Consider the following 19,163-nt stretch of genomic DNA (forward strand, 5'->3'; position numbering starts at 1 on the left):
TCCACACTGTAAGTAATCTAATCTAATCTAATTCACAGATCGGCGTGAATAATTCACAGGTCGGTTTACACAACTCGAGTAAGAAATTTATTTTCAAACTCCCAGAACGATTGGTAATTTACCTACCTGGCTAATATGGTTAAGTTGGACCGAATAATCCATTTGCATAGTAATCATCTCAATGACTGTAAGTCGACAGGGTAATTGTTAATGACTAATATTTGATCCATGATGCTGTGCTGATATGAATATTCTCTATAAACTCACCGATACTCTCAGACGCACGCGCAGTTTAGTTTCCATGTGGAGCATGCGCAGTATCACATTGGTCAGGACACACAGAGAGAGAGAGAGAGACATGGAGCTGCTTTCTCCGGCAGCGACTGCGATCGGCTTCAGAGAGCGGTGATCAGAGCCGGTGTGTGGGAGTCTCGCTGGGAGAAAGGAGCGGAGAGATTTCACAAATCCTGGATACAAGTTAAAAATAACTCGAAAAACACCCTCCAGTCCTGGGTAAGGAGGCGGCGGTCTCTGATCAGGGAAACGGCCCAGGGTCACGGCCGCCATTTGTTTGAGGGAAGACGGAGCGCTCCAGGCCGCCATCTTGAGAAGGTCAAGGTGCAGGAGGGCGGGGCTCTCGGGGTCTGTAGAACAATCAGAGGAAAGGGAAGACCCATTGTTACTGATTAATCCCACGGACACAGCGTCACTGGGCGGTCCCGCAGGAATATCCTCTCTCAGTCCTGCTGGGATGGTTCACCCAGTCAGAACCAGCAGCTCTCCTCCTCTCTCAGCTCCCCTTCTGTCCTTCCTGCAGCATCTGTCCCCTGGAACATTGAGCTGCCTGTCCTGTCCCTCCCTCAGCTGTTGTTCTGTCATACCTGCGAGATCCCAGTCCCATCTTAGATTACTTCACTAAAGACAGGAATGCACCCGATGGGTTTTTCTTAACATCAGCAATTGTTTAATATTCATTTACAGGTTTTTAATTACATCGTTTTTGAAGCAGTTACTTCACATTCAATCATTTGCAATGGTGGGATTTGAACCTGTGTCCAGAGAACACTTGCTGAGTTTCTGGATAAATTGCCACACAATACTGCCACTAGGCCATCACTTCGCCTGCTCACAGTTTGTATATCCCAGTGCAACATGAATCAAAACCCTTTCTTCCTGCACAATTGTTTGACCCAGCACTCTGGTGATGTGACTCAGTACCTCTCCATGTGGTATCCCTCACTGTGTGGGTCTAATTGCTGCCTCTGTCACCGTCTCTCACTTTTGAAGCTACTCCAGGTCATGAGCCAACAGAATTCTCCACTCCAGAGAGATGAGGCAGCACAGGTCAGGAATGGAGACTGGGATTTTCCAGATCGCTGTGGGCTCAGTGCCATTCTATATGTGTAACCCTCAAAGCATTAGTCTAATTTCCCATTCTGCCTATTTCTGTGTCTTCTACAGGTACTCATGGAGTTCCTGACTCAATAGACTTGCCAACTGCTGGTTGGGACGATGGTTGGTCAGCCAGAAAGACAAAGTCAGGGAGGTTGGGAGTCTTCAATAAATCCTGCTGCCAGGTAAGATCATTCCAGTGCACAGAGTAGAAAGTAATAAGGGGGATCCAAACATCAGCTAACAAGACATGACATAGAGAAAGTGCTGGAGGGGGAGCACAGTACAAACACAACCCAGGCTCAATCACCACGCCTGCTGCAAGTTTTGTTGTAATGAGACAGAATCAGGAGTTCCCAGTTATCAGTCCAGGCATGTGCTTTCTTAGGGAGCATCAGAACAACTGAGGGGAAAGCAGGCCTCCCACGAGAGGGTGGTAATGCTGCCTGGGATCTTTCTCTCTCCAACACTATCTATGGCTTGTATTGAGGACCAGTGTCTTCAATCATTCTAACTCCTATAACAGTTCCTATCTCTGTCATCTCCTCCCCTCTCACCAATTATTTCACATATTTGAAACCTCCAGTCCAGATGACCATCCGTATCGCTGTAACTTGCTTCAGTCTCTACAACATGCCTTGTCTCAATAGTCTCCTCCTCCAATAACTGGAGACTATTGAGACAAGGCATGTTGTAGAGACTGAAGTGTCCCTCACTGTGTGTGTGTGTGCGTGTCCCTTCCTCACTGTGTGTGTGTGTGAGTCTCCCTCGCTGTGTGTGTGCGCAAGTCTCTCATTCTTGCAGTGTGTGCGTGTCCCTCCCTCGCTGTGTGTGTGTGCGTGTCCCTCCCTCGCTGTGTGTGTGTGCGTGTCCCTCCCTCGCTGTGTGTGTGTGCGTGTCCCTCCCTCGCTGTGTGTGTGTGCGTGTCCCTCCCTCGCTGTGTGTGTGTGCGTGTCCCTCCCTCGCTGTGTGTGTGTGCGTGTCCCTCCCTCGTTGTGTGTGCGCGTCCCTCCCTCGTTGTGTGTGCATATCCCTTCCTGGCTGTGTGTTTGTGTCCATCTCTCGCTGTGTGTGTCTGTAATTTTGTGCTTACGCATGCGCGTGTCCCTCCCTCACTGTGTGTGCGGGTCACCCTCTTGCTGTGAGTATGTGTGTCCCTGTTGCAGTGTATGTGTATCCCTCTTGCAGTGTATGTGAGTGCCCTTCCCTTGCTGAGTGAGTATGTGTGTCCCTCCCTCGCTTTTTGTGTGTGTGTGTGTGTCCCTCCCTTGCTGTTTGTGTATATCCCCCTCACTGTGTGTGCTCAACTCCCCTTGCTGTGTGTGTGCGTGTCCCTCCCTCGCTGTGTGTGCATGTGTCTCTCCCACTCTGTGTGTGTGCATGTCGTTCCCTCGCTCTGTATGAGCGTGTCCCTACCTCGCTGCGTGTCTCAGCAAGCCTCTCGCTTACTGTGTGTGTGTGTGCGCGTGCCCCTTCCTCGTGTGTGTACGAGTCACACCGTCACAGTATGTGTTAGTGTGACCCCCTCATCACTGCGTGTCCCTCAAACGCTGTTTGTGTGTGTCACTCCATCGCATTGTGTGTATATGTCTCTCTCTTGCTGTGTGTGTGCGTGTCCCTCCCTCACTGTGTGTGTGTGTGCGTGTCCCTCCCTCACTGTGTGTGTGTGCGTGTCCCTCCCTCACTGTGTGTGTGTGCGTGTCCCTCCCTCACTGTGTGTGTGTGTGTGTGTGTGTCCTTCCCTCACTGTGTGTGTGTGCTTGTCCCTCTCTCACTGTGTGTGTGTGTGTGTGTGCGCGTGTCCCTCCCTCACTGTGTGTGTGTGTGTGCGCGTGTCCCTCCCTCACTGTGTGTGTGTGCGCGTGTCCCTCCCTCACTGTGTGTGTGTGCGCGTGTCCCTCCCTCACTGTGTGTGTGTGCGCGTGTCCCTCCCTCACTGTGTGTGTGCGCGTGTCCCTCCCTCACTGTGTGTGTGCGCGTGTCCCTCCCTCACTGTGTGTGCGCGTGTCCCTCCCTCACTGTGTGTGTGTGTGCGCGTGTCCCTCCCTCACTGTGTGTGTGTGCGCGTGTCCCTCCCTCACTGTGTGTGTGCGTGTCCCTCCCTCACTGTGTGTGTGCGTGTCCCTCCCTCACTGTGTGTGTGCGTGTCCCTCCCTCACTGTGTGTGTGCGTGTCCCTCCCTCACTGTGTGTGTGCGTGTCCCTCCCTCACTGTGTGTGTGTGCGTGTCCCTCCCTCACTGTGTGTGTGCGTGCGTGTCCCTCCCTCACTGTGTGTGTGCGTGTCCCTCCCTCACTGTGTGTGTGCGTGTCCCTCCCTCACTGTGTGTGTGTGTGCGTGTCCCTCCCTCATTGTGTGTGTGTGTGTGTCCCTCCCTCACTGTGTGTGTGTGTGTGTGTCCCTCCCTCACTGTGTGTGTGTGTGTGTGTGTGTCCCTCCCTCACTGTGTGTGTGTGTGTGTGTGTGTGTCCCTCCCTCACTGTGTGTGTGTGTCCCTCCCTCACTGTGTGTGTGTGTCCCTCCCTCACTGTGTGTGTGTGTCCCTCCCTCACTGTGTGTGTGCGTGTCCCTCCCTCACTGTGTGTGTGCGTGCGTGTCCCTCCCTCACTGTGTGTGTGCGTGCGTGTCCCTCCCTCACTGTGTGTGTGCGTGTCCCTCCCTCACTGTGTGTGTGTGTGTGCGTGTCCCTCCCTCATTGTGTGTGTGTGTGTGTCCCTCCCTCACTGTGTGTGTGTGTGTCCCTCCCTCACTGTGTGTGTGTGTGTGTGTGTCCCTCCCTCACTGTGTGTGTGTGTGTCCCTCCCTCACTGTGTGTGCGTGTCCCCCCTCACTGTGTGTGTGCGTGTCCCCCCTCACTGTGTGCGTGTCCCCCCTCACTGTGTGCGTGTCCCTCCCTCGCTGTGTGCGTGTCCCCCCTCGCTATGTGTGTGTGCGTGTCCCCCCTCACTGTGTGTGTGCGTGTCCCCCCTCACTGTGTGTGTGCGTGTCCCTCCCTCACTGTGTGTGTGTGTCCCTCCCTCACTGTGTGTGTGTGTCCCTCCCTCACTGTGTGTGTGCGTGTCCCTCCCTCACTGTGTGTGTGTGTGCGTGTCCCTCCCTCACTGTGTGTGTGCGTGTCCCTCCCTCACTGTGTGTGTGCGTGTCCCTCCCTCACTGTGTGTGTGCGTGTCCCTCCCTCACTGTGTGTGTGTGCGTGTCCCTCCCTCACTGTGTGTGTGTGCGTGTCCCTCCCTCACTGTGTGTGCGCGTGCGTGTCCCTCCCTCACTGTGTGTGTGCGTGCGTGTCCCTCCCTCACTGTGTGTGTGCGTGCGTGTCCCTCCCTCATTGTGTGTGTGTGTGTCCCTCCCTCACTGTGTGTGTGTGTGTGTGTGTGTGTCCCTCCCTCACTGTGTGTTTGTGTGTGTGTGTGTGTCCCTCCCTCACTGTGTGTGTGTGTGTGTGTGTGTGTCCCTCGCTCAGTGTGTGTGTGTGTGTCCCTCCCTCACTGTGTGTGTGTGTGTCCCTCCCTCACTGTGTGTGTGTGTGTCCCTCCCTCACTGTGTGTGTGTGTGTCCCTCCCTCACTGTGTGTGTGCGTGTCCCCCCTCACTGTGTGTGTGCGTGTCCCCCCTCACTGTGTGTGTGCGTGTCCCCCCTCACTGTGTGTGCGTGTCCCTCCCTCGCTGTGTACGTGTCCCCCCTCGCTATGTGTGTGTGCGTGTCCCCCCTCACTGTGTGTGTGCGTGTCCCTCCCTCGCTGTGTGTGTGTGTCCCTCCCTCGCTATGTGTGTGCAAGTCTCTCATTCTTGCAGTGTGTGCGTGTCCCCCCCTCGCTGTGTGTGTGCGTGTCCCCCCCTCGCTGTGTGTGTGCGTGTCCCCCCCTCGCTGTGTGTGTGCGTGTCCCCCCCTCGCTGTGTGTGTGCGTGTCTCCCCCTCGCTGTGTGTGTGCGTGTCCCCCCCTCGCTGTGTGTGTGCGTGTCCCCCCCTCGCTGTGTGTGTGCGTGTCCCCCCCCTCGCTGTGTGTGTGCGTGTCCCCCCCTCGCTGTGTGTGCGTGTCCCCCCCTCGCTGTGTGTGCGTGTCCCTCCCTCGCTGTGTGTGTGCGCGTCCCTCCCTCGCTGTGTGTGCATATCCCTTCCTGGCTGTGTGTTTGTGTCCACCTCTCGCTGTGTGTGTCTGTAATTTTGTGCTTACGCATGCACGTGTCCCTCCCTCACTGTGTGTGCCTGTCACCCTCTTGCTGTGAGTATGTGTGTCCCTGTTGCAGTGTATGTGTATTCCTCTTGCAGTGTATGTGAGTGTCCTTCCCTTGCTGTGTAAGTATGTGTGTCCCTCCCTCGCTTTTTGTGTATGTGTGTGTCCCTCCCTTGCTGTTTGTGTATATCCCCCTCACTGTGTGTGCTCAACTCCCCTTGCTGTGTGAGTGCATGACCTCCTTGCTGTGTATGAGCGTGTCCCTCCCTCGCTGTGTGTGTGCGTGTCCCTACCTCGCTGCGTGTCTCAGCAAGCCTCTCGCTCAGTGTATGTGTGTGTGTGCGCGCGTGTCCCTTCCTCGTGTGTGTACGAGTCACACCGTCACAGTATGTGTTAGTGTGACCCCCTCGTCATTGCGTGTCCCTCACTCGCTGTTTGTGTGTGTCACTCCATCGCATTGTGTGTATGTGTCTCTCTCTTGCTGTGTGTGTGCATGTCTCACCCTCGCTCTGTGTGTGCGCATGTCCCTCCCTCACTGTGTGTGTGTGTGTGTGTGTGTGTGTGTGCGTGTCCCTCCCTCGCTGTGTGCGTGTCCCCCCTCGCTATGTGTGTGTATCCTTCCCTCGCTGTGTCTGTGTATGTGCCTCTCCCTCGCTGTGTGTGTGTGTGTGGTCCCACACTCTCTGTCGGTGTGTGTGCGTGTCCCTCCCTCACTGTGTGTGTGCGTGTCCCCCCTTCTGGGTGTGTGTGTGTGTCCCTCCCTCACTGTGTGTGTGTGTGTCCCTCCCTCGCTGTGTGTGTGTGTGTCCCTCCCTCGCTGTGTGTGTGTGTGTCCCTCCCTCGCTGTGTGTGTGTGTGTCCCTCCCTCGCTGTGTGTGTGTGTCCCTCCCTCGCTGTGTGTGTGTGTCCCTCCCTCGCTGTGTGTGTGTGTCCCTCCCTCGCTGTGTGTGTGTGTCCCTCCCTCGCTGTGTGTGTGTGTCCCTCCCTCGCTGTGTGTGTGTGTCCCTCCCTCGCTGTGTGTGTGTGTCCCTCCCTCGCTGTGTGTGTGTGTCCCTCCCTCGCTGTGTGTGTGTGTCCCTCCCTCGCTGTGTGTGTGTGTCCCTCCCTCGCTGTGTGTGTGTGTCCCTCCCTCGCTGTGTGTGTGTGTCCCTCCCTCGCTGTGTGTGTGTGTCCCTCCCTCGCTGTGTGTGTGTGTCCCTCCCTCGCTGTGTGTGTGTGTCCCTCCCTCGCTGTGTGTGTGTGTCCCTCCCTCGCTGTGTGTGTGTGTCCCTCCCTCGCTGTGTGTGTGTGTCCCTCCCTCGCTGTGTGTGTGTGTCCCTCCCTCGCTGTGTGTGTGTGTCCCTCCCTCGCTGTGTGTGTGTGTCCCTCACTCGCTGTGTGTGTGTATGTGTCCCTCACTCGCTGTGTGTGTGTGTGTGTGTCCCTCACTCGCTGTGTGTGTGTGTCCCTCCCTCACTGTGTGTGTGTGTGTTTCCCTCCCTCGCTGTGTGTGTGTATGTGTCCCTCACTCGCTGTGTGTGTGTATGTGTCCCTCACTCGCTGTGTGTGTGTATGTGTCCCTCACTCGCTGTGTGTGTGTATGTGTCCCTCACTCGCTGTGTGTGTGTATGTGTCCCTCACTCGCTGTGTGTGTGTATGTGTCCCTCACTCGCTGTGTGTGTGTATGTGTCCCTCACTCGCTGTGTGTGTATGTGTCCCTCACTCGCTGTGTGTGTATGTGTCCCTCACTCGCTGTGTGTGTGTGTGTCCCTCCCTCGCTGTGTGTGTGTGTCCCTCCCTCGCTGTGTGTGTGTGTCCCTCCCTCGCTGTGTGTGTGTGTCCCTCCCTCGCTGTGTGTGTGTGTCCCTCCCTCGCTGTGTGTGTGTGTCCCTCCCTCGCTGTGTGTGTGTGTCCCTCACTCGCTGTGTGTGTGTCCCTCACTCGCTGTGTGTGTGTGTCCCTCACTCGCTGTGTGTGTCCCTCCCTCGCTGTGTGTGTGTGTCCCTCCCTCACTGTGTGTGTGTGTGTGTGTGTCCCTCCCTCGCTGTGTGTGTGTGTGTGTGTGTCCCTCACTCGCTGTGTGTGTGTCTGTGTTTCCCTCCCTCGCTGTGTGTGTGTATGTGTCCCTCACTCGCTGTGTGTGTGTATGTGGCCCTCCCTCGCTGTGTGTGTATGTGGCCCTCCCTCGCTGTGTGTGTGTGTGTCCCTCCCTCGCTGTGTGTGTGTGTCCCTCCCTCGCTGTGTGTGTGTATGTGTCCCTCCCTCGCTGTGTGTGTGTATGTGTCCCTCCCTCGCTGTGTGTGTGTATGTGTCCCTCCCTCGCTGTGTGTGCGCGCGTTTCCCCACTGCGGTGTGTGTGTGTCCCTCCCTCGCTGTGTGTGCGCGCGTTTCCCCACTGCGGTGTGTGTGTGTGCGTGTCCCTCCCTCACTGTGTGTGTGCGTGTCCCTCCCTCACTGTGTGTGTGCGTGTCCCTCCCTCACTGTGTGTGTGCGCGTCCCTCCCTCACTGTGTGTGTGCGCGTCCCTCCCTCACTGTGTGTGTGCGCGTCCCTCCCTCACTGTGTGTGTGCGTGTCCCTCCCTCACTGTGTGTGTGCGTGTCCCTCCCTCACTGTGTGTGTGTGTGCGTGTCCCTCCCTCACTGTGTGTGTGTGCGCGTGTCCCTCCCTCACTGTGTGTGTGCGTGTCCCTCCCTCACTGTGTGTGCGTGTCCCTCCCTCACTGTGTGTGTGCGTGTCCCTCCCTCACTGTGTGTGTGTGTGTCCCTCCCTCGCTGTGTGTGTGTGTCCCTCCCTCACTGTGTGTGTGTGTGTGTGTCCCTCCCTCACTGTGTGTGTGTGTGTGTGTCCCTCCCTCACTGTGTGTGTGTGCGTGTCCCTCCCTCGCTGTGTGCGTGTCCCCCCTCGCTATGTGTGTGTGCGTGTCCCTCCCTCGCTGTGTGCGTGTCCCCCCTCGCTATGTGCGTGTGCGTGTCCCTCCCTCACTGTGTGTGTACGTGTCCCCCCCTCACTGTGTGTGTACGTGTCCCCCCTCGCTGTGTGTGTGTCCCCCCTCGCTGTGTGTGTGTCCCCCCTCGCTGTGTGTGTGTCCCCCTCGCTGTGTGTGTGTGTCCCCCTCGCTGTGTGTGTGTGTCCCCCTCGCTGTGTGTGTGTGTCCCCCTCGCTGTGTGTGTGTGTCCCCCTCGCTGTGTGTGTGTGTCCCCCCTCGCTGTGTGTGCGTGTCCCTCCCTCGCTGTGTGTGTGTATGTGTCCCTCCCTCGCTGTGTGTGCGCGCGTTTCCCCACTGCGGTGTGTGTGTGTCCCTCCCTCGCTGTGTGTGCGCGCGTTTCCCCACTGCGGTGTGTGTGTGTGCGTGTCCCTCCCTCACTGTGTGTGTGCGTGTCCCTCCCTCACTGTGTGTGTGCGCGTCCCTCCCTCACTGTGTGTGTGCGCGTCCCTCCCTCACTGTGTGTGTGCGCGTCCCTCCCTCACTGTGTGTGTGCGTGTCCCTCCCTCACTGTGTGTGTGCGTGTCCCTCCCTCACTGTGTGTGTGTGTGCGTGTCCCTCCCTCACTGTGTGTGTGTGCGTGTCCCTCCCTCACTGTGTGTGTGCGTGTCCCTCCCTCACTGTGTGTGCGTGTCCCTCCCTCACTGTGTGTGTGCGTGTCCCTCCCTCACTGTGTGTGTGTGTGTCCCTCCCTCGCTGTGTGTGTGTGTCCCTCCCTCGCTGTGTGTGTGTGTCCCTCCCTCACTGTGTGTGTGTGTGTGTGTGTGTGTGTGTCCCTCCCTCACTGTGTGTGTGTGCGTGTCCCTCCCTCGCTGTGTGCGTGTCCCCCCTCGCTATGTGTGTGTGCGTGTCCCTCCCTCGCTGTGTGCGTGTCACCCCTCGCTATGTGCGTGTGCGTGTCCCTCCCTCACTGTGTGTGTACGTGTCCCCCCTCGCTGTGTGTGTGTCCCCCCTCGCTGTGTGTGTGTCCCCCCTCGCTGTGTGTGTGTCCCCCTCGCTGTGTGTGTGTGTCCCCCTCGCTGTGTGTGTGTGTCCCCCTCGCTGTGTGTGTGTGTCCCCCTCGCTGTGTGTGTGTGTCCCCCTCGCTGTGTGTGTGTGTCCCCCCTCGCTGTGTGTGTGTGTCCCCCCTCGCTGTGTGTGTGTGTCCCCCCTCGCTGTGTGTGTGTGTCCCCCCTCGCTGTGTGTGTGCGTGTCCCCCCTCGCTGTGTGTGTGCGTGTCCCCCCTCGCTGTGTGTGTGCGTGTCCCCCCTCGCTGTGTGTGTGCGTGTCCCCCCTCGCTGTGTGTGTGCGTGTCCCCCCTCGCTGTGTGTGTGCGTGTCCCCCCTCGCTGTGTGTGTGCGTGTCCCCCCTCGCTGTGTGTGTGCGTGTCCCCCCTCGCTGTGTGTGTGCGTGTCCCCCCTCGCTGTGTGTGTGCGTGTCCCCCCTCGCTGTGTGTGTGCGTGTCCCCCCTCGCTGTGTGTGTGCGTGTCCCCCCTCGCTGTGTGTGTGCGTGTCCCCCCTCGCTGTGTGTGTGCGTGTCCCCCCTCGCTGTGTGTGTGCGTGTCCCCCCTCGCTGTGTGTGTGCGTGTCCCCCCTCGCTGTGTGTGTGCGTGTCCCCCCTCGCTGTGTGTGTGCGTGTCCCCCCTCGCTGTGTGTGTGCGTGTCCCCCCTCGCTGTGTGTGTGCGTGTCCCCCCTCGCTGTGTGTGTGCGTGTCCCCCCTCGCTGTGTGTGTGCGTGTCCCCCCTCGCTGTGTGTGTGCGTGTCCCCCCTCGCTGTGTGTGTGCGTGTCCCCCCTCGCTGTGTGTGTGCGTGTCCCCCCTCGCTGTGTGTGTGCGTGTCCCCCCTCGCTGTGTGTGTGCGTGTCCCCCCTCGCTGTGTGTGTGCGTGTCCCCCCTCGCTGTGTGTGTGCGTGTCCCCCCTCGCTGTGTGTGTGCGTGTCCCCCCTCGCTGTGTGTGTGCGTGTCCCCCCTCGCTGTGTGTGTGCGTGTCCCCCCTCGCTGTGTGTGTGCGTGTCCCCCCTCGCTGTGTGTGTGCGTGTCCCCCCTCGCTGTGTGTGTGCGTGTCCCCCCTCGCTGTGTGTGTGCGTGTCCCCCCTCGCTGTGTGTGTGCGCGTGTCCCCCCTCGCTGTGTGTGTGCGCGTGTCCCCCCTCGCTGTGTGTGTGCGCGTGTCCCCCCTCGCTGTGTGTGTGCGCGTGTCCCCCCTCGCTGTGTGTGTGCGCGTGTCCCCCCTCGCTGTGTGTGTGCGTGTCCCCCCTCGCTGTGTGTGTGCGTGTCCCCCCCTCGCTGTGTGTGTGCGTGTCCCCCCCTCGCTGTGTGTGTGCGTGTCCCCCCCTCGCTGTGTGTGTGCGTGTCCCCCCCTCGCTGTGTGTGTGCGTGTCCCCCCCTCGCTGTGCGTGTCCCCCCCTCGCTGTGCGTGTCCCCCCCTCGCTGTGCGTGTGCGTGTCCCCCCCTCGCTGTGCGTGTGCGTGTCCCCCCTCGCTGTGCGTGTGCGTGTCCCCCCCTCGCTGTGCGTGTGCGTGTCCCCCCCTCGCTGTGCGTGTGCGTGTCCCCCCCCGCTGTGCGTGTGCGTGTCCCCCCCCCGCTGTGCGTGTCCCCCCCCCGCTGTGCGTGTGCGTGTCCCCCCCCGCTGTGCGTGTGCGTGTCCCCCCCCCGCTGTGCGTGTGCGTGTCCCCCCCTCGCTGTGCGTGTGCGTGTCCCCCCCTCGCTGTGCGTGTGCGTGTCCCCCCCTCGCTGTGCGTGTGCGTGTCCCCCCCCGCTGTGCGTGTGCGTGTCCCCCCCTCGCTGTGCCTGTGCGTGTCCCCCCCTCGCTGTGCGTGTCCCCCCCTCGCTGTGCGTGTCCCCCCCTCGCTGTGCGTGTCACCCCCTCGCTGTGCGTGTCACCCCCTCGCTGTGCGTGTCACCCCCTCGCTGTGCGTGTCCCCCCCTCGCTGTGCGTGTGCGTGTCCCCCCCTCGCTGTGCGTGTGCGTGTCCCCCCCTCGCTGTGCGTGTGCGTGTCCCCCCCTCGCTGTGCGTGTGCGTGTCCCCCCCTCGCTGTGCGTGTGCGTGTCCCCCCCTCGCTGTGCGTGTGCGTGTCCCCCCCTCGCTGTGCGTGTGCGTGTCCCCCCCTCGCTGTGCGTGTGCGTGTCCCCCCCTCGCTGTGCGTGTGCGTGTCCCCCCCTCGCTGTGTGTGTGTGCGTGTCCCCCCTCGCTGTGTGTGTATGTGTTTCCCCACCGCTGTGTGTGTGTGTGCGTGTCCCCCCTCGCTGTGTGTGTATGTCCTTCCCTCGTTGTGTCTGTGTGTGTCCCTCCCTCGCTCTGTGTGTGTATGTGCCTCTCCCTCGCTGTGTGTGTGTGTGGGTGCGCGTGTGTGGTCCCACACTCGCTGTTGGTGTGCGTGCGTGTGCCTCCCTTGCTGTGTATGTGTGTTTCCCTCTCTCGCTGTGTGTGTGTGCGTGTCCCTCGCTGTGTATGTGTCAGTTCCCCCTGTGTGTGCATGTGTGTGTGTGTCTCTCTCTTGCTGTGCGTGTGTGAGTGCATGTCCCCCGTTGCTGTGTGCGTGTCCCTCCCACGCTGTGTGCATTTCCTTCTCACCGTTGCTCTGTGTGTGTGTGTGTGCACGTGTCCCCCTCTTGCTGTGAGTATGTGTCCCTCTTGATGTGTATGTGAGTGTCACTCCCTCACTGTGTGTCTGTGTGTCCCTCCCTTGCTGTGTGTCTGCATGTATCGCCTTAACTGTGTGTGTGTGTGCGTGTCCCTCTTGCTGTGCATGTGTGAGCGTGGTCCTCCCTCGATGTGTGTGCATGTGTCGCCCCCTCGCTATGTGTATGTGTGTGTGTCTCTCCCTCGCTCTCTCAATGTGTGTGCGAGTCCCTCCCTTGCCATGTATTTGTGTGTCCCTCTCTCGCTGTGTGCTTGTGTTTGTGTGCTCGCGCATGCGCGTGTCCCCCCCTCGCTGTGTGTGCGTGTCCCCCTCTTGCTGTGAGTATGTGTGTCCCTCTTGCAGTGTATGTGAGTGTCCCTCCCTCGCTCTGTATGTGTGTGTGTGTGTGTGTGTGTCCCTGCCTTGCTGTGTGTCTGCGTGTATCCCCTTAACTGTGTGTATGTGTGCATGTCTCTCCCTCGCTTTGTGTGTGTGAGACCCTCTTGCTGTGTGTGCGCGTCACTCTCTCCCTGTGTGTGTGTGTCCGTCACTGTGTGTGTGTCCCTCCCTTGCTTTTTATGTATAACCCCCTCACTGCGTGTGCGCATCTCCCCTCGCTGTGTGAGTGCATGTCCCTCCTTGCTGTGTGTGTCCCTCCTTCGCCGTGTCTGTGCGTGTCCCCTTTCGCTGTGGGTGCGTGCCCCCTCTCAATTTCTGTGCACATGCACTCCCCCTCGCCTCGCGTGTGCTTGTCCCTCCTTCCCTGTGTGTATGTGTCCCTCCTTCCCTGTGTGTGTGTGTGTGTGCCCCTCCCTCGCTGTATGTGTTTGTGTATGATCCTCCCTCGCTGTGTGTGTGCATGTCTTTCCCTTGCTGTGTGTGCGCGTGTCCCTCCCTCGCTGTGCGTGTGCGTGTTCCTTCCTCTGTGTGTCTCAGCAAGTGCCTCGCTCGCTGTGTGTGTGTGTCTCGCTTGGTCAGTGTGTGTGTGTCCCTTCCTCGTTGTGTGTGTGTGTGTATGTGTCACACCCTCACAGTATGTGTTTGTGTGTGTCCCCCTTCGCTGCGTGTCCCTCACTTGCTAGTTGCGTGTGTTTCTTGCTCTGCGTATGTGTGTCCCTCTTGCAGTGTATGTGTGTGTCCCACCCTCGCTTTGTGTGTGTGTCACTCCCTCGCTCTGTGTGTGTGTGCGTGCCTTGTGTGTGTGTGTCCCTCCATTGCATTTTGTGTATATCCCCCTCACTGTGTCTGTGCTTCTCCCCTCATTGTGTGAATGCATGTCCTCCCTCGTTGTGCCTGTGCATGTCCCCTCTCGCTGTGTACGTGTCCCCTCTCAATTCCTGTACACATGCCATCCCCCTCGCCGCGTGTGTGCTTGTCCCTCCTTCCCTGTGTGTGTGTGTGTGTGTGTGTCCCTCCCTTCGCTGTGTGTGCTTGTGTATATCCCTCCCTCGCTGTGTGCATGTCCTTCCCTCGCTGTGTGTGCGTGTCCCTCCCTCGCTCTGAGTGTTTGTGTGTGTATGTGTGTGTGCGTGTGTGCGCATATCCCTCCCTCGTTTTGTGTGTGTGTGTGTGTGTGTGTGTACGCGCAAGTCTCTCCCTTGCTGTGTGTCTCTCTTGCTCGCTGGGTGCGTGCGTATCCCTGCCTCGCTGTGTATCCCTCCCTTGCTGTGTGTGTGTGTGTCCCTCCCTCGCTGTGTGTGTGTGTGTGTGTGTGTGTGTCCCTTCCTCGCTGTGTGTCTGCGTGTATCCCCCTCACTGTGTGTGTTTGCATGTCGCTCTCTCTCTGTGAGTATCCCACACTCGCTGTGTGTGCACGTGTCCCTCCCTTGCTCTGTATTTGTGTGTGTGTATATATGTGTGCGTGAACCTCCCTCGCTTTGCGTGTGTGTGTCCGTCTCTTGTGTGTGTGCGAGTGTGCATGCCCCTTCCTTCCTCTGTGTTTCTGTGTGTGTATGTATGTTTGCGTGACCCTCCCTCAATTTGTGTGTCCGTGTGTCCGTTCCTTGTGTGTGTGTGAGTGCGTGTCCCACCCTTGCCGTGTCTGTGTGCATCCCCTCTCAATTTGTGTGCACATGTCCTCCCCCTTGACATGTGTGTGTCCCTTCATTCGCTGTATGTGTGTGTGTATCCCTCTCTCGCTGTGTGTCTGCGGGTAACCCCCTCACTGTGTGTGTTTGTATGTCGTTCCCTCGCTGTGTGTTTGTGTCCCTCCCTTGCTGTGTGTGCACGCGTCCATCCCTTGCTCTGTGTTTGTGTGTGTGTGTGTATATGTGTGTGTGTCCCTCCCTCGCTTTGCGTGTGTGTCTCCGTCCCTTGTGTGCATATGTGCGTGTGTGCATGTCCCTCCCTTGCTGTATGTTTGTGTGGTGTATGTATGTGTGCGTGTCACTCCCTCGCTTTGGGTGTATGTGTCCGACCCTTTGTGTGAGTGTTTGACCACCTTGCTGTGTGCGCGTGTCCCATCCTTGCCGTGTCTGTATGTATCCTCTCTCGCTGTGTGTGTGCCCCCTCTCAATTTCTGTGCACATGCCCTCCCCTTGATGTGTGTGTTTGTCCCTCCTTCGCTGTGTGTGCACGTCTCTCCCTTGCTCTGTGTTTCTCTGTGTGTGTGCGCGCGTGTCCCTCCTTCGCTTTGTATGTATGTGTCCCCGTCCCTCACAGTGTGTGTCCCTCCCTCGCTGTGTGTCTGCGTGTATCCCCCTCACTGTGTGTGTTTGCGTGCCCCTCCTTCGCTTTGCGTGTGTGTGTCCCTCCCTCGCCGTGTGTCTGCGTGTATCCCCTCACTGTGTGTATGTGCGTGTCCCTCCAACTCTGTGTGTGTGTGTATTGTGCTTGTCCCTTCCTCGCTTTGCGTGTGTGTGCTCCCTCTCACTTTGTGTGCACATGCCCTCCCCCTCGCGGTGTGTAGGCGTGTCCCTCCCTCGCTGTGTGTGTCCATGCTCCCTCCCTCGCTGCGTGTCTCAGGGTGTCCCTCCCTCACTGTGTGTGCGTCCCTCGCTCTCTGTGTTTGTGCGCGTGAATGTCCTTCCTCGCTGTGTCTGTGTGTGTGTCCCTTCCTCGCTGTGCGCGTGTGTGTCCTCCCTCGCTGTGTGTGCGTGTCCCTCCCTTGCTCTATTTTGTGTGTGTGTGTGTGTCCCCCTCTTGGTGTGCGTGTGTGTGCTTGGCCCTCCCTCGTTGTGTGAGCATGTGTCTCCCTCCTCGCTGTGTGTGCGCGTGTCCCTCTCTTGCTCTGTGTGTGTCCGTCCCTCGCTGTGTGTGCATGTCCCTCCCTGGCTGTGTGTGTGTGCATGTCCCTCCCTGGCTGTGTGTGTGCGTGTCCCTCTCTCGCTGTGTGTGTCTGTGATTGTGTGCTTCCTCATGCACGTGTTGCTCCCTCACTGTTTGCGTGTGTGTCACTTCCTCGCGTTGTGTGTATGTGGCTCTCTCTCGCTCTGTGTGCGCGTCTCCCTCCCTCGCTGTGAGTGTGCGTGTCCCCCCTCGGTCGGGGTGTGTGTGTGTGTCTCCATCCCTCCCTCACTCTGTGTGTGTCTGTGTGCATGTCCCTTCCTCGCTGTGTATGTGCATGTCCTTCCCACGCTGAGTGTGTGCATGTCCCTCCCTCGCTGTGTGTGCATGTCCCTCCCTCGCTGTGTGTGTGTGTCCCTCCCTCACTGTGTGTGTGTCCCTCCCTCGCTATGTGTGTGCAAGTCTCTCATTCTTGCAGTGTGTGCGTGTCCCTCCCTCGCTATGTGTGTGCGTGTCCCTCCCTCGCTGTGTGTGTGCGTGTCCCTCCCTCGCTGTGTGTGTGCGTGTCCCTCCCTCGCTGTGTGTGCATATCCCTTCCTGGCTGTGTGTTTGTGTCCATCGCTCGCTGTGTGTGTCTGTAATTTTGTGCTTACGCATGCACGTGTCCCTCCCTCACTGTGTATGCCTGTCACCCTCTTGCTGTGAGTATGTGTGTCCCTGTTGCAGTGTATGTGTATTCCTCTTGCAGTGTATGTGAGTGTCCTTCCCTTGCTGTGTAAGTATGTGTGTCCCTCCCTCGCTTTTTGTGTATGTGTGTGTCCCTCCCTTGCTGTTTGTGTATATCCCCCTCACTGTGTGTGCTCAACTCCCCTTGCTGTGTGAGTGCATGACCTCCTTGCTGTGTATGAGCGTGTCCCTCCCTCGCTGTGTGTGTGCGTGTCCCTCCCTCGCTGTGTGTGTGCGTGTCCCTCCCTCGCTGTGTGTGTGCGTGTCCCTCCCTCGCTGTGTGTGTGCGTGTCCCTCCCTCGCTGTGTGTGTGCGTGTCCCTACCTCGCTGCGTGTCTCAGCAAGCCTCTCACTCAGTGTGTGTGTGCGCGCGCCCCTTCCTCGTGTGTGTACGAGTCACACCGTCACAGTATGTGTTAGTGTGACCCCCTCATCATTGCGTGTCCCTCACTCGCTGTTTGTGTGTCACTCCATTGCATTGTGTGTATGTGTCTCTCTCTTGCTGTGTGTGTGCATGTCTCACCCTCGCTCTGTGTGTGCGCATGTCCCTCCCTCACTGTGTGTGTGTGTGCGTGTCCCTCCCTCACTGTGTGTGTGTGCTTGTCCCTCCCTCACTGTGTGTGTGTGCGCGTGTCCCCCCTCGCTATGTGTGTGTATCCTTCCCTCGCTGTGTCTGTGTATGTGCCTCTTCCTCGCTGTGTGTGTGTGTGTCCCTCCCTCACTGTGTGTGTGTGTGTGTCCCTCCCTCGCTGTGTGTGTGTGTGTGTGTGTGTGTGTGTGTGTTCCTCACTCGCTGTGTGTGTGCGTGTCCCCCCTTCTGGGTGTGTGTGTGTGTGTCTCTCCCTCACTGTGTGTGTGTGTGTCCCTCCCTCACTCTGTGTGTGTGTGTGTGTGTGTGTGTGTGTCCCTCCCTCACTGTGTGTGTGTGTGTATGTGTCCCTCCCTCGCTGTGTGTGTATGTGTCCCTCCCTCGCTGTGTGTGTATGTGTCCCTCCCTCGCTGTGTGTGTATGTGTCCCTCCCTCGCTGTGTGTGTATGTGTCCCTCCCTCGCTGTGTGTGTATGTGTCCCTCCCTCGCTGTGTGTGTACGTGTCCCTCCCTCGCTGTGTATGTGTCCCTCCCTCGCTGTGTGTGTGTATGTGTCCCTCCCTCGCTGTGTGTGTATGTGTCCCTCCCTCGCTGTGTGTGTACATGTCCCTCCCTCGCTGTGTATGTGTCCCTCCCTCGCTGTGTGTGTGTATGTGTCCCTCCCTCGCTGTGTGTGTGTGTCCCTCCCTCGCTGTGTGTGTGCGCGTTTCCCCACTGCTGTGTGTGTGTGTGTGTGTGTGTCCCCTCGCTGTGTGTGTGTATCCTTCCCTCGCTGTGTCTGTGTGTGTCCCTCCCTCGCTCTGTGTGTGTATGTGCCTCTCCCTCGCTGTGTGTGTGTGTGTGTGTGTGTGTGTGTGGTCCCACACTCGCTGTTGGTGTGTGTGTGTGTGCCTCCCTTGCTGTGTATGTGTGTTTCCCTCTCTCGCTGTGTGTGTGTGTGCGTGTCCCTCGCTGTGTATGTGTCAGTTCCCCCTGTGTGTGTATGTGTGTGTCTCTCTCTCTTGCTGTGCGTGTGTGAGTGCATGTCCCCTGTTGCTGTGTGTGCGTGTCCCTCCCACGCTGTGTGCATGTCCCTCTCTCCCTTGCTCTGTGTGTGTGCGCGCGCGCGTGTGTCCCCCTCTTGCTGTGAGTATGTGAGTGTCACTCCCTCACTGTGTGTCCCTCCCTCGCTGTATGTCTGCGTGTATCGCCTTAACTGTGTGTATGTGTGCGTGTCCCTCTTGCTGTGCGTGTGTGAGCGTGGTCCTCCCTCGATGTGTGTGCATGTGTCGCACCCTCGCTATGTGTGTGTGTCTCTCCCTCGCTCTCTCTGTGTGTGCGTGTCCCTCCCTTGCCATGTATTTTTGTGTCCCTCTCTCGCTGTGTGCCTGTGTTTGTGTGCTCATGCATGCGCATGTCCCTCCCTCACTGTGTGTGCGTGTCCCCCTCTTGCTGTGAGTATGTGTGTCCCTCTTGCAGTGTATGTGAGTGTCCCTCCCTCGCTCTGAATGTGTGTGTGTGTGTGTGTCCCTGCCTTGCTGTGTGTCTGCGTGTATCCCCTTAACTGTGTGTATGTGTGCGTGTCTCTCCCTCGCTTTGTGTGTGTGAGACCCTCTTGCTGTGTGTGCGCGTCACTCTCTCCCTATGTGTGTGTGTGTCCGTCCCTTGTGTTTGTGTCCCTCCCTTGCTCTTTATGTATAACCCCCTCACTGCGTGTGCGCATCTCCCCTCGCTGTGTGAGTGCATGTCCCTCCTTGCTGTGTGTGTCCCTCCTTCGCCGTGTCTGTGCGTATCCCCTTTCGCTGTGGGTGCGTGCCCCCTCTCAATTTCTGTGCACATGCGCTCCCCCTCGCCACGTGTGTGCTTGTCCCTCCTTCCCTGTGTGTATGTGTCCCTCCTTCCCTGTGTGTGTGTGTGTGTGTGTCCCTCCCTCGCTTATGTGTTTGTGTATGATCCTCCCTCGCTGTGTGTGTGCATGTCTTTCCCTTGCTGTGTGTGCGTATCCATCACTCGCTGTGTGTGCGCGTGTCCCTCCCTCGCTGTACGTGTGCGTGTTCCTCCCTCTGTGTGTCTCAGCAAGTGCCTCGCTCGCTGTTAGTGTCCCTCGCTCGCTCTGTGTGTGTGTGTGTGTGTGTGTCTCACTTGGTCAGTGTGTGTGTCCCTTCCTCGTTGTGTGTGTGTATGTGTCACACCCTCACAGTATGTGTTTGTGTGTGTCCCCCTTCGCTGCGTGTCCCTCGCTTGCTGGTTGCGTGTGTGTCACTTCCTCGCATTGTGTGTATGTGTCTCTCTCTCGCTCTGTGTGTGCGTCTCCCTCCCTTGCTGTGAGTGTGCGTGTCCCCCCTCGGTGTGTTTGTGTGTCTCCATCCCTCCCTCTCTCTGTGTATGTCTGTGTGCATGTCCCTTCCTCGCTGTGTATGTGCATGTCCTTCCCTCACTGTGTGTGCATGTTCCTCTCTCACTGTGTGTGCACGTGTCACTCCCTTGCTGTGTGTGTGTGTGTCACTCCCTTGCTCTTTG

General features: G+C 58.4%; 1 protein-coding gene across 4 annotated transcripts in view; it reads left to right on the forward strand.

Moving 5' to 3' along the window:
- Positions 1 to 307: 307 nt before the first annotated feature.
- LOC148148881 (uncharacterized) overlaps positions 308 to 19,163 on the forward strand; it is a 105,728-nt gene continuing 86,872 nt past the window's right edge. Inside the window, exons 1-2 of one of the 4 annotated variants that reach the window (XM_087991802.1) lie at positions 308 to 513; positions 1,462 to 1,577. The gene's annotated coding sequence lies outside the window, so the exon portion shown is untranslated. Of the gene's footprint in view, positions 514 to 793; positions 1,345 to 1,461; positions 1,578 to 19,163 lie in introns of those variants that run through there. The other 3 variants (XM_087991801.1, XR_015758601.1, XM_087991803.1) reach the window with 3 other exon arrangements.

Source organism: Chiloscyllium plagiosum, unplaced genomic scaffold (genome assembly GCF_037043375.1).
Source record: "Chiloscyllium plagiosum isolate Xiang-an unplaced genomic scaffold, Cpla_swu_hap1 HiC_scaffold_11, whole genome shotgun sequence".
NCBI classification, from domain to species: Eukaryota; Metazoa; Chordata; class Chondrichthyes; order Orectolobiformes; family Hemiscylliidae; genus Chiloscyllium; species Chiloscyllium plagiosum.